We start from the raw sequence: 14152 nt of genomic DNA on the forward strand, positions 1-14152 counted from the left end.
TACCTATAACCTCCCCTGGTGCCCCCTTATCCCTTCGCCTACCTATCACCACTCCCTGGTGTCCCTCTTCTTCACCTCACCTACCGATCACACCCCCTGGTGTCCCCTCTTCTCCTCTTCACCTACCTATTATCTCCCCCGGTGTCCCTCTTCTTCTCCTCACCTACCTATCACATCCCCTGGTGTCCCCTCTTCTTCCCCTCACCTACCTATCACCTCCCACTTGTATCCCTCTTCTTCAGTTCCTCACCAGCCTATCACCTCCCCTGGTGCCCCTCTACTCCTCCTCACCTACCTATCACCTCCCCCTGCTGCCCCTCTTCTTCTCCTCCTCACTAACCTATCATCTCCCCATGGTGTCCCTTCATTTCCCCTCACCTACCTATCACCTCCCCTGGTGTCCCCTCTTCTCCTCCTCACCTACCTATCACCTCCCCCTGGTGCCCCTCTTCTTCCCCTCACCTACCTATCACCTCCCCCTGGTGTCCCTCTTCTTCCCCTCACCTACCTATCACCTCCCCTGGTGTCCCTCTTCTTCTCCTCACCTACCTATCACCTCCCCTGGTGTCCCTCTTCTTCTCCTCACCTACCTATCACCTCCCCTGGTGTCACTCTTCTTCTCCTCACCTACCGATCACCTCCCCTGGTGTCCCCTCTTCTCCTCCTCACCTACATATCACCTCCCCCTGCTGTCCCTCTTCTTCCCCTCACCTACCTATCACCTCCCCTGGTGCCCCTCTACTCCTCATCACCTACCTATGACCTCCCCCTGGTTTTCCCTCTTCTTCACCTCACCTACCTATCACCTCCCTCTGGTGCCCCTCTTCTTCCCCTCACCTGCCTATCACCTCTCCTCGTATCCCTCTTCCTACCCTCACCTACCTATCACCTCCCCCTGCTGTCCGGCTTCTCCTCCTCACCTGCCTATCATCTCCCCCTGGTGACACTCTTCTTCTCCTCACCTACCTATCACCTCCCCCTGGTGCCCCTCTTCTTCCCCTCAAATGCCTATCACCTCCAACTGGTATCCCTCTTCTTCAGCTCCTCACCAACCTATTACCTCCCCTGGTGCCCCTCTACTCCTCCTCACCTAAGTATCACCTCCCCCTGCTGCCCCTCCTCTTCTCCTCCTAACCTACCTATCACCTCCCCATGGTGTCCCTCTACTTCTCCTCACCAACCTATCACCTCCCCCTGGTGCCTCACTTCTTCTCCTCACGTACCTATCACCTCCCTCTGGTGTCCCTAATCTTCTCCTCACCTACCTATCATCTCCCCCTGGTGCCACTCTTCTTCCCCTCACCTACCCATCACCGCCCTCTGGTGCCACTCTTCTTCCCCTCACCTACCTATCACCTCCCCTGGTGTCCCTCTTCTTCTCCTCACCTACCTATCACCTCCCCTGGGGTCCCCTCTTCTCCTCCTCACCGACCTATCACCTCCCCCTGGTGTCCCTCTTCTTCTCCTCACCTACCGATCACCTCCCCTGGTGTCCCTTCTTCTCCTCCTCACCTAGCTATCACCTCCCACCGGTGTCCCTCTTCTTCTTCTCACCTACCTATCATCTCCCCTGGTGTCCCCTCTTCTCCTCCTCACCTACCTATCACCTCTTCAAGTGCCCCTCTTCTTCTCCTCCTCAACTACCTATCACCTACCCCTGGTGATCCCTCTTCTTCAACTCACCTACTTATCACCTCCCCCTGCTGTCCCTCTTCTTATCCTCACCTACCTATCACCTCTCCTGGTAAACCTCTTCTTAACCTCACCTACCTATCACCTCCCCCTGGTGCCCCTCTTCTTCCCCTCACCTACCTATCACCTCCCCCTGGTATCCCTCTTCTTCTCCTCACCTGCCTATCACCTCTCTCTGGTGTCACACTTCTTCTCCTCACCTACCTATCACCTCCCCTGGTGTCCCTCTTCTTCTCCTCACCTACCGATCACCTCCCCCTGGTGTCCCTCTTCTTCTCCTCACCTACCTATCTCCTCCCCTGGAGTCCCCTCTTCCTCTACTCACCTACCTGTCACCTCCTCAGGTGCCCCTCTTCTTCTCCTCCTCACCTACCTATCACCTCCCCCTGGTGTCCCCTCTTCTTCCCCTCACCTACCTATCACCTCACCTGGTGTCCCCTCTTCTCCTACTCACCTACCTATCACCTCCTCTGGTGCCCCTCTTCTTCTCCTCCTTACCTACCTATCACCTCCCCTGGTGTCCCCTCTTCTTCCCCTCACCTACCTATCACCTCTTCAAGTGCCCCTCTTCTTCTCCTCCTCAACTACCTATCACCTCCCCCTGCTGTCCCTCTTCTTATCCTCACCTACCTATCACCTCTCCTGGTAAACCTCTTCTTAACCTCACCTACCTATCACCTCCCCCTGGTGTCCCTCTTCTTCTCCTCACCTACCTATCACCTCCCTCTGGTGCCCCTCTTCTTCCGCTCAACTAGCTATCACCTCCCCTGGTGTCCATCTTCTTCTCCTCACCTACCTATCACCTCCCCTGGTGTCCCTCTTCTTCTCCTCACCTACCGATCACCTCCCCCTGGTGTCCCTCTTCTTCTCCTCACCTACCTATCTCCTCCCCTGGAGTCCCCTCTTCCTCTACTCACCTACCTGTCACCTCCTCAGGTGCCCCTCTTCTTCTCCTCCTCACCTACCTATCACCTCCCCCTGGTGACCCCTCTTCTTCCCCTCACCTACCTATCACCTCCCACTGGTATCCCTCTTATTCAGTTCCTCACCAAACTATCACCTCCCCTGGTGCCCCTCTTCTTCCCCTCACCTACCGATCACCTCCCCCTGGTGTCCCTCTTCTTCTCCTCACCTACCTATCTCCTCCCCTGGAGTCCCCTCTTCCTCTACTCACCTACCTGTCACCTCCTCAGGTGCCCCTCTTCTTCTCCTCCTCACCTACCTATCACCTCCCCCTGGTGTCCCCTCTTCTTCCCCTCACCTACCTATCACCTCCCCTGGTGTCCCCTCTTCTCCTCTTCACCTACCTATCATCTCCCCCGGTGTCCCTCTTCTTCTCCTCACCTACCTATCACCTCCCCCTGGTGTCCCCTCTTCTTCCCCTCACCTACCTATCACCTCCCCTGGTGTCCCCTCTTCTCCTCCTCACCTACCTATCACCTCCCCCGGTGCCCCTCTACTCCTCCTCACCTACCTATCACCTCCCCCTGCTGCCCCTCTTCTTCTCCTCCTCACTAACGTATCATCTCCCCATGGTGTCCCTTCATTTCCCCTCACCTACCTATCACCTCCCCTGGTATCCCTCTTCTTCTCGTCACCTACCTATCACCTCCCCTGGTGTCCCTCTTCTTCTCCTCACCTACCTATCACCTCCCCTGGTGTCCTTCTTCTTCTCCTCACCTACCTATCACCTCCCCTGGTGCCCCTCTACTCCTCATCACCTACCTATGACCTCCCCCTGGTTTTCCCTCTTCTTCACCTCACCTACCTATCACCTCCCTCTGGTGCCCCTCTTCTTCCCCTCACCTGCCTATCACCTCTCCTCGTATCCCTCTTCCTACCCTCACCTACCTATCACCTCCCCCTGCTGTCCGGCTTCTCCTCCTCACCTGCCTATCATCTCCCCCTGGTGACACTCTTCTTCTCCTCACCTACCTATCACCTCCCCCTGGTGCCCCTCTTCTTCCCCTCAAATGCCTATCACCTCCAACTGGTATCCCTCTTCTTCAGCTCCTCACCAACCTATTACCTCCCCTGGTGCCCCTCTACTCCTCCTCACCTAAGTATCACCTCCCCCTGCTGCCCCTCCTCTTCTCCTCCTAACCTACCTATCACCTCCCCCTGCTGTCCCTCTTCTTATCCTCACCTACCTATCACCTCCCCCTGGTGCCACTCTTCTTCCCCTCACCTACCTATCACCTCCCCCTGGTGTCCCTCTTCTTCTCCTCACCTACCTATCACCTCCCCCTGGTGCCCCTCTTCTTCCCCTCACCTACCTATCACCTCCCTCTGGTGCCACTCTTCTTCCCCTCACCTACCTATCACCTCCCCTGGTGTCCCTCTTCTTCTCCTCACCTACCTATCACCTCCCCTGGTGTCCCCTCTTCTCCTCCTCACCGACCTATCACCTCCCCCTGGTGTCCCTCTTCTTCTCCTCACCTACCTATCACCTCCCCTGGTGTCCCTTCTTCTCCTCCTCACCTACCTATCACCTCCCACTGGTGTCCCTCTTCTTCTCCTCACCTACCTATCATCTCCCCTGGTGTCCCCTCTTCTCCTCCTCACCTACCTATCACCTCTTCAAGTGCCCCTCTTCTTCTCCTCCTCACCTACCTATCACCTCCCCCTGGTGCCCCTCTTCTTCCCCTCACCTACCTATCACCTCCCCCTGGTATCCCTCTTCTTCTCCTCACCTGCCTATCACCTCTCTCTGGTGTCACACTTCTTCTCCTCACCTACCTATCACCTCCCCTGGTGTCCCTCTTCTTCTCCTCACCTACCTATCACCTCCCCCTGGTGTCCCTCTTCTTCTCCTCACCTACCTGTCACCTCACCTGGTGTCCCCTCTTCTCCTACTCACCTACCTATCACCTCCTCTGGTGCCCCTCTTCTTCTCCTCCTTACCTACCTATCACCTCCCCCTGGTGTCCCCTCTTCTTCCCCTCACCTACCTATCATCTCCCCCTGCTGACCCTCTTCTTCTCCTCACCAACCTATCACCTCCCCTGGTGCCCCTCTTCTTCCCCTCACCTACCTATCATCTCCCCCTGGTGACCCTCTTCTTCTCCTCACCTACCTATCACCTCCCTCTGGTCCTCGTCTTCTTCCCCTCACCAGCATGTCACCTCCCCCTGGTGTCCCTCTTCTTCTCCTCACCTAACTATCACCTCCCCTGGTGTCCTTCTTTTTCTGTTCCTCACCTATCACCTCCCCTGGTGTCCCTCTTCTTCTCCTCACCTACCTTTCTCCTCCCCTGGTGTCCCCACTTCTCCAACTCACCTACCTATCACCTCCTCTGGTGCCCCTCTTCTTCCCCTCACCAGCCTGTCACCTCCCCCTGGTGTCTCTCTTCTTCTACTCAGCTACCTATCACCTCCCCTGGTGCCCCCTTATCCCTTCGCCTACCTATCACCTCTCCCTGGTGCCCCTCTTCTTCTCCTCACCTACCTATCACCTCCCCCTGGTGTCCCTCTTCTTCTCCTCACCTACCGATCACCTCCCCTGGTGTCCCCTCTTCTCCTCTTCACCTACCTATCATCTCCCCCTGGTGTCCCTCTTCTTCTCCTCACCTTCCTATCACCTCCCCTAGTGTCCCCTCTTCTTCCCCTCACCTACCTATCACCTCCCACTGGTATCCCTCTTCTTCAGTTCCTCACCAACCTATCACCTCCCCTGGTGCCCCTCTACTCCTCCTCACCTACCTATCACCTCCCCCTGCTGCCCCATTTCTTCTCCTCCTCACTAACCTATCATCTCCCCAAGGTGTCCCTCCACTTCTCCTCACCTACCTCTCACCTCCCCCAGTGTCCCCTCTTCTTCTCCTGACCAACCTAACACCTCCCCTGGTGTCCCCACTTCTCCTCCTCACCTACCTATCACCTCCCCCTGATGACCCTCTTCTTCTCCTCACCTACCTATCACGTGACCTGGTGTCCACTCTTCCCCTCCTCACCTACATATCACCTCCCCCTGGTACCCCTCTTCTTCTCCTCACCTACCTATCACCTCCCTCTGGTGTCCCCTAATCTTCTCCTCACCTACCTATCACCTGCCCCTGGTGCCACTCTTCTTCCCCTCACCTACCTATCACCTCCCCTGGTGTCACAATTCTTCTCCTCACCTACCTATCACCTCCCCTGGTATCCCTCTTCTTCTCGTCACCTACCTATCACCTCCCCTGGTGTCCCTCTTCTTCTCCTCACCTACCTATCACCTGCCCTGGTGTCCCCTCTTCTCCTCCTCACCTACCTATCACCTCCTCAAGTGCCCCTCTTCTTCTCCTCCTCAACTACCTATCACCTACCCCTGGTTTTCCCTCTTCTTCACCTCACCTACTTATCTCCTCCCCCTGCTGTCCCTCTTCTTCTCCTCACCTGCCTATCACCTCCCCCTGCTGCCCCTCTTCTCCTCCTCACCTACCTATCACCTCCCCCTGCTGCCCCTCTTCTCCTCCTCACCTACCTATCACCACCCCCCCTTGTCTCTCTTCTCCTCCTCACCTACCTATCACCTCCCCCTGCTGCCCCTCTTCTCCTCCTCACCTGCCTATCACCTCCCCCTGCTGCCCCTCTTCTCCTCCTCACCTACCTATCACCTCCCCCTGGTGTCCCTCTTCTCCTCCTCACCTGCCTATCACCTCCCCCTGGTGCCCCTCTTCTCCTCCTCACCTACCTATCACCTCCCCCTGCTGTCCCTCTTCTCCTCCTCACCTGCCTATCACCTCCCCCTGCTGCCCCTCTTCTCCTCCTCACCTACCTATCACCTCCCCCTGCTGCCCCTCTTCTCCTCCTCACCTACCTATCACCTCCCCCTGGTGTCCCTCTTCTCCTCCTCACCTACCTATCACCTCCCCCTGGTGCCCCTCTTCTCCTCCTCACCTACCTATCACCTCCCCCTGCTGTCCCTCTTCTCCTCCTCACCTACCTATCACCTCCCCCTGGTGTCCCCTCTTCTTCAGCTCCTCACCAACCTATCACCTCCCCCTGGTGCCCCTCTTCTTCTCCTCACCTACCTATCACCTCCCCCTGGTGTCCCTCTTCTTCTCCTCACCTACCTATCACCTCCCCCTGGTGTCCCTCTTCTTCTCCTCACCTACCTATCACCTCCCTCTCGTGTCCCTCTACTTCTCCTCACCTACCTATCACCTACCCATGGTGCCCCTCTTCTTCCCCTCACCTACCTATCACCTCCCCCTGGTGTCCCTCTTCTTCCCCTCACCTACCTATCACCTCCCTCTGGTGCCCCTCTTCTTCCCCTCACCTACCTATCACCTCCCCTGGTGCCCCTCTACTTCTCCTCACCTACCAATCACCTCCCCCTGGTTTTCCCTCTTCTTCACCTCACCTAACTATCACCTCCCCTGGTGCCCCTCTTCTTCCCCTCACCTGCCTATCACCTCCCCCTGCTGCCCCTCTTCTCCTCCTCACCTACCTATCACCTCCCCCTGCTGTCCCTCTTCTCCTCCTCAACTAACTATCACCTCCAGCTGGTAACCCCTCTTCTTCAGCTCCTCACCAACCTATCACCTCCCCTGGTGTCCCCTCTTCTTTCCCTCACCTACCTATCACCTCCCGCTGTTATCCCTCTTTTTCAGCTCCTCACCAACCTATCACCTCCCCTGGTGCCCCTCTTCTTCCCCTCTCCTACCTATCACCCCCCGCTGGTGTCCCTCTTCTTCTCCTCACCTACCTATCACCTCCCCCTGGTGCCCCTCTTCTTCTCTTCACCTACCTATCACCTCCCTCTGGTGTCCCCTCTTCTTCTCCTCAGCTACCTGTCACCTCCCCCTGCTGCCCCTCTTCTCCTCCTCACCTACCTATCACCTCCCCCTGCTGTCCCTCTTCTCCTCCTCAACTAACTATCACCTCCAGCTGGTAACCCCTCTTCTTCAGCTCCTCACCTACCTATCACCTCCCCTGGTGTCCCCTCTTCTTCCCCTCACCTACCTATCACCTCCCCCTGGTATCCCTCTTATTCAGCTCCTCACCAACCTATCACCTCCCCTGGTGCCCCTCTTCTTCCCCTCACCTACCTATCACCTCCCCCTGGTGTCCCTCTTCTTCTCCTCACCTACCTATCACCTCCCCCTGGTGCCCCTCTTCTTCTCCTCACCTACCTATCACCTCCCTCTGGTGTCCCCTCTTCTTCTCCTCACCTACCTATCACCTCCCCCTGGTGCCCCTCTTCTTCTCCTCACCTACCTATCACCTCCCCCTGCTGTCCCTCTTCTCCTCCTCACCTAACTGTCACCTCCCCCTGGTAACCTCCCTTCTTCAGCTCCTCACCAACCTATCACCTCCTCTGGTGTCCCCTCTTCTTTCCCTCACCTACCTATCACCTCCCACTGGTATCCCTCTTATTCAGCTCCTCACCAACCTATCACCTCCCCTGGTGCCCCTCTTCTTCCCCTCACCTACCTATCACCTCCCCCAGGTGCCCCTCTTCTTCCCCTCACCTATCTATCACCTCCCCCTGCTGCCCCTCTTCTTCTCCTCACCTACCTATCACCTCCCTCTGGTGCCCCTCTTCTTCCACTCACCTACCTATCACCTCACCCTGCTGCCCCTCTTCTTCTCCTCAACTACCTATCACCTCCCCCTGCTGTCCCTCTTCTCCTCCTCACCTGCGTATCACCTCCCTCTCATGTCCATCTACTTCTCCTCACCTACCTATCACCTCCCCTGGTGCCCCCTCTTCTTCCCCTCACCTACCTATCACCTCCCCCTGGTGCCCCTCTTCTTCTCTTCACCTACCTATCACCTCCCTCTGGTGTCCCCTCTTCTTCTCCTCACCTACCTATCACCTCCCCATGGTGTCCCTCTTCTTCTCCTCACCTACCTATCACCTCCCACTGGTATCCCTCTTCTTCTCCTCACCTACCTATCACCTCCCCTGGTGCCCCTCTTCTTCTCCTCACCTACCTATCACCTCCCCCTGCTGCCCCATTTCTTCTCCTCCTCACTAACCTATCATCTCCCCAAGGTGTCCCTCTTCTTCTCCTCACCTACCTATCACCTCCCCTGGTGTCCCTCATCTTCTCCTCACCTACCTATCACCTCCCCTGGTGTCCCCTCTTCTCCTCCTCACCTACCTATCACCTCCCCCTGGTGACCCTCTTCTTCTCCTCACCTACCTATCACCTCCCCTGGTGTCCCTCTTCTTCTCCTCACCTACCTATCACCTCCCCCTGGTGCCCCTCTTCTTCTCCTCACCTACCTATCACCTCCCTCTGGTGTCCCCTAATCTTCTCCTCACCTACCTATCACCTCCCCCTGGTGCCACTCTTCTTCCCCTCACCTACCTATCACCTCCCACTGGTATCCCTCTTATTCAGCTCCTCACCAACCTATCAACTCCCCTGGTGCCCCTCTTCTTCCCCTCTCCTGCCTATCACCTCCCCTGGTATCCCTCTTCTTACCCTCACCTACCTATCACCTCCCCCAGGTGCCCCTCTTCTTCCCCTCACCTATCTATCACCTCCCCCTGCTGCCCCTCTTCTTCTCCTCACCTACCTATCACCTCCCTCTGGTGCCCCTCTTCTTCCACTCACCTACCTATCACCTCACCCTGCTGCCCCTCTTCTTCTCCTCAACTACCTATCACCTCCCCCTGCTGTCCCTCTTCTCCTCCTCACCTGCGTATCACCTCCCTCTCATGTCCATCTACTTCTCCTCACCTACCTATCACCTACCCATGGTGCCCCTCTTCTTCCCCTCACCTACCTATCACCTCCCCCTGGTGCCCCTCTTCTTCTCTTCACCTACCTATCACCTCCCTCTGGTGTCCCCTCTTCTTCTCCTCACCTACCTATCACCTCCCCATGGTGTCCCTCTTCTTCTCCTCACCTACCTATCACCTCCCACTGGTATCCCTCTTCTTCAGTTCCTCACCAACCTATCACCTCCCCTGGTGCCCCTCTACTCCTCCTCACCTACCTATCACCTCCCCCTGCTGCCCCATTTCTTCTCCTCCTCACTAACCTATCATCTCCCCAAGGTGTCCCTCCACTTCTCCTCACCTACCTCTCACCTCCCCCAGTGTCCCCTCTTCTTCTCCTGACCAACCTAACACCTCCCCTGGTGTCCCCACTTCTCCTCCTCACCTACCTATCACCTCCCCCTGATGACCCTCTTCTTCTCCTCACCTACCTATCACGTGACCTGGTGTCCACTCTTCCCCTCCTCACCTACATATCACCTCCCCCTGGTGCCCCCGTTCTTCTCCTCACCTACCTATCACCTCCCTCTGGTGTCCCCTAATCTTCTCCTCACCTACCTATCATCTCCCCCTGGTGCCACTCTTCTTCCCCTCACCTACCTATCAGCTCCCCTGGTGTCCCTCTTCTTCTCCTCACCTACCTATCACCTCCCCTGGTGTCCCCTCTTCTCCTCCTCACCTACCTATCACCTCCTCAAGTGCCCCTCTTCTTCTCCTCCTCAACTACCTATCACCTACCCCTGGTTATCCCTCTTCTTCACCTCACCTACCTATCACCTCCCCCTGCTGTCCCTCTTCTTCTCCTCACCTACCTATCACCTCCCCCTGGTGCCCCTCTTCTCCTCCTCACCTACCTATCACCTCCCCCTGCTGCCCCTCTTCTCCTCCTCACCTACCTATCACCACCCCCCCGTTGTCTCTCTTCTCCTCCTCACCTACCTATCACCTCCCCCTGCTGCCCCTCTTCTCCTCCTCACCTGCCTATCACCTCCCCCTGCTGCCCCTCTTCTCCTCCTCACCTACCTATCACCTCCCCCTGCTGTCCCTCTTCTCCTCCTCACCTACCTATCACCTCCCCCTGCTGCCCCTCTTCTCCTCCTCACCTACCTATCACCTCCCCCTGCTGTCCCTCTTCTCCTCCTCACCTACCTATCACCTCCCCCTGGTGCCCCTCTTCTTCTCCTCACCTACCTATCACCTCCCCCTGGTGTCCCTCTTCTTCTCCTCACCTACCTATCACCTCCCCCTGCTGTCCCTCTTCTCCTCCTCACCTGCCTATCACCTCCCCCTGCTGCCCCTCTTCTCCTCCTCACCTACCTATCACCTCCCCCTGCTGTCCCTCTTCTCCTCCTCACCTAACTATCACCTCCCCCTGGTAACCCCTCTTCTTCAGCTCCTCACCAACCTATCACCTCCCCCTGGTGCCCCTCTTCTTCTCCTCACCTACCTATCACCTCCCCCTGGTGTCCCTCTTCTTCTCCTCACCTACCTATCACCTCCCCCTGCTGTCCCTCTTCTCCTCCTCACCTGCCTATCACCTCCCTCTCGTGTCCCTCTACTTCTCCTCACCTACCTATCACCTACCCATGGTGCCCCTCTTCTTTCCCTCACCTACCTATCACCTCCCCCTGGTGTCCATCTTCTTCCCCTCACCTACCTATCACCTCCCTCTGGTGCCCCTCTTCTTCCGCTCACCTAACTATCACCTCCCCTGGTGCCCCTCTACTTCTCCTCACCTACCAATCACCTCCCCCTGGTTTTCCCTCTTCTTCACCTCACCTACCTATCACCTCCCTCTGGTGCCCCTCTTCTTCCCCTCACCTGCCTATCACCTCCCGCTGGTGTCCCTCTTCTTCTCCTCACCTACCTATCACCTCCCCTGGTGCCCCTCTTCTTCCCCTCACCTGCCTATCACCTCTCCTGTTATCCCTCTTCCTACCCTCAGCTACCTATCACCTCCGCCTGCTGTCCCTCTTCTCCTCCTCACCTGCCTATCACCTCCCCCTGCTGCCCCTCTTCTCCTCCTCACCTACCTATCACCTCCCCCTGCTGTCCCTCTTCTCCTCCTCAACTAACTATCACCTCCAGCTGGTAACCCCTCTTCTTCAGCTCCTCACCAACCTATCACCTCCCCTGGTGTCCCCTCTTCTTTCCCTCACCTACCTATCACCTCCCGCTGTTATCCCTCTTTTTCAGCTCCTCACCAACCTATCACCTCCCCTGGTGCCCCTCTTCTTCCCCTCTCCTACCTATCACCCCCCGCTGGTGTCCCTCTTCTTCTCCTCACCTACCTATCACCTCCCCCTGGTGCCCCTCTTCTTCTCCTCACCTACCTATCACCTCCCTCTGGTGTCCCCTCTTCTTCTCCTCACCTACCTATCACCTACCCCTGGTGTCCCTCTTCTTCTCCTCACCTACCTATCACCTCCCCCTGGTGCCCCTCTTCTTCTCCTCACCTACCTATCACCTCCCCCTGGTGCCCCTCTTCTTCAGCTCCTCACCTACCTATCACCTCCCCTGGTGTCCCCTCTTCTTCCCCTCACCTACCTATCACCTCCCCCTGGTGTCCCTCTTCTTCAGCTCCTCACCAACCTATCACCTCCCCTGGTGCCCCTCTTCTTCCCCTCACCTACCTATCACCTCCCCTGGTGTCCCTCTTCTTCTCCTCACCTACCTATCACCTCCCCCTGGTGCCCCTCTTCTTCTCCTCACCTACCTATCACCTCCCCATGGTGTCCCTCTACTTCTCCTCACCTACCTATCACCTCCCCCTGGTGTCCCTCTTCTTCTCCTCACCTACCTATCACCTCCCCCTGGTGCCCCTCTTCTTCTCCTCACCTACCTATCACCTCCCCCTGGTGTCCCTCTTCTTCTCCTCACCTACCTATCACCTCCCCCTGGTGCCCCTCTTCTTCAGCTCCTCACCTACCTATCACCTCCCCCTGGTGCCCCTCTTCTTCTCCTCACCTACCTATCACCTCCCCCTGGTGTCCCTCTTCTTCTCCTCACCTACCTATCACCTCCCCCTGGTGTCCCTCTTCTTCTCCTCACCTACCTATCACCTCCCTCTGGTGTCCCTCTTCTTCTCCTCACCTACCTATCACCTACCCATGGTGCCCCTCTTCTTCCCCTCACCTACCTATCACCTCCCCCTGGTGTCCCTCTTCTTCCCCTCACCTACCTATCACCTCCCACTGGTGCCCCTCTTCTTCCCTCACCTACTATCACCTCCCCTGGTGCCCCTCTTCTTCTCCTCACCTACCTATCACCTCCCCCTGGTGTCCCTCTTCTTCTCCTCACCTACCTATCACCTCCCCTGGTGCCCCTCTTCTTCCACTCACCTACCTATCACCTCCCCCTGCTGTCCCTCTTCTTCTCCACACCTACCTATCACCTCCCCTGGTGCCCCTCTTCTTCCCCTCACCTACCTATCACCTCCCCTGGTATCCCTCTTCTTCTCCTCACCTACCTATCACCTCCCCCTGCTGCCCCTCTTCTTCTCCTCAACTACCTATCACCTCCCCCTGCTGTCCCTCTTCTCCTCCTCACCTGCCTATCACCTCCCCCTGGTGTCCCCTCTTCTTCTCCTCCTCACTAACCTATCACCTCCCCTGGTGTCCCCTCTTCTTCTCCTCACCTACCTATCACCTCCCTCTGGTGTCCCTCTTCTTCAGCTCCTCACCAACCTATCACCTCCCCTGGTGTCCCTCTTCTTCTCCTCACCTACCTATCACCTCCCCCTGGTGTCCCTCTTCTTCTCCTCACCTACCTATCACCTCCCCCTGGTGCCCCTCTTCTTCTCCTCACCTACCTATCACCTCCCTCTGGTGTCCCCTCTTCTTCTCCTCACCTACCTATCACCTCCCCCTGGTGCCCCTCTTCTTCTCCTCACCTACCTATCACCTCCACCTGCTGTCCCTCTTCTCCTCCTCACCTAACTGTCACCTCCCCCTGGTAACCCCCCTTCTTCAGCTCCTCACCAACCTATCACCTCCTCTGGTGTCCCCTCTTCTTTCCCTCACCTACCTATCACCTCCCACTGGTATCCCTCTTATTCAGCTCCTCACCAACCTATCACCTCCCCTGGTGCCCCTCTTCTTCTCCTCACCTACCTATCACCTCCCCTGGTGTCCCTCTTCTTCTCCTCACCTACCTATCACCTCCCCTGGTATCCCCTCTTCTCCTCCTCACCTACCTATCACCTCCCCCTGGTGTCCCTCTTCTTCTCCTCACCTACCCTTCACCTCCCCTGGTGTCCCCTCTTCTCCTCCTCACCTACCTATCACCTCCCCTGGTGTCCCTCTTCTTCTCCTCACCTACCTATCACCTCCCCCTGGTGCCCCTCTTCTCCTCCTCACCTACCTATCACCTCCCCTGGTGTCCCCTCTTCTTCAGCTCCTCACCAACCTATCACCTCCCCCTGCTGCCCCTCTTCTTCTCCTCACCTACCTATCACCTCCCCCTGCTGTCCCTCTTCTCCTCCTCACCTGCGTATCACCTCCCTCTCGTGTCCATCTACTTCTCCTCACCTACCTATCACCTACCCATGGTGCCCCTCTTCTTCCCCTCACCTACCTATCACCTCCCCCTGGTGCCCCTCTTCTTCCCCTCACCTGCCTATCACCTCCCCCTGGTATCCCTCTTCTTCAGCTCCTCACCAACCTATCACCTCCCCCTGCTGTCCCTCTTCTCCTCCTCATCTGCCTATCTCATCCCCCTCAGGTCTCTCTACTTCTCCTCACCT

This window comes from Mobula hypostoma, chromosome 10 (genome assembly GCF_963921235.1).
Source record: "Mobula hypostoma chromosome 10, sMobHyp1.1, whole genome shotgun sequence".
In the NCBI taxonomy this organism is placed as follows: Eukaryota; Metazoa; Chordata; class Chondrichthyes; order Myliobatiformes; family Myliobatidae; genus Mobula; species Mobula hypostoma.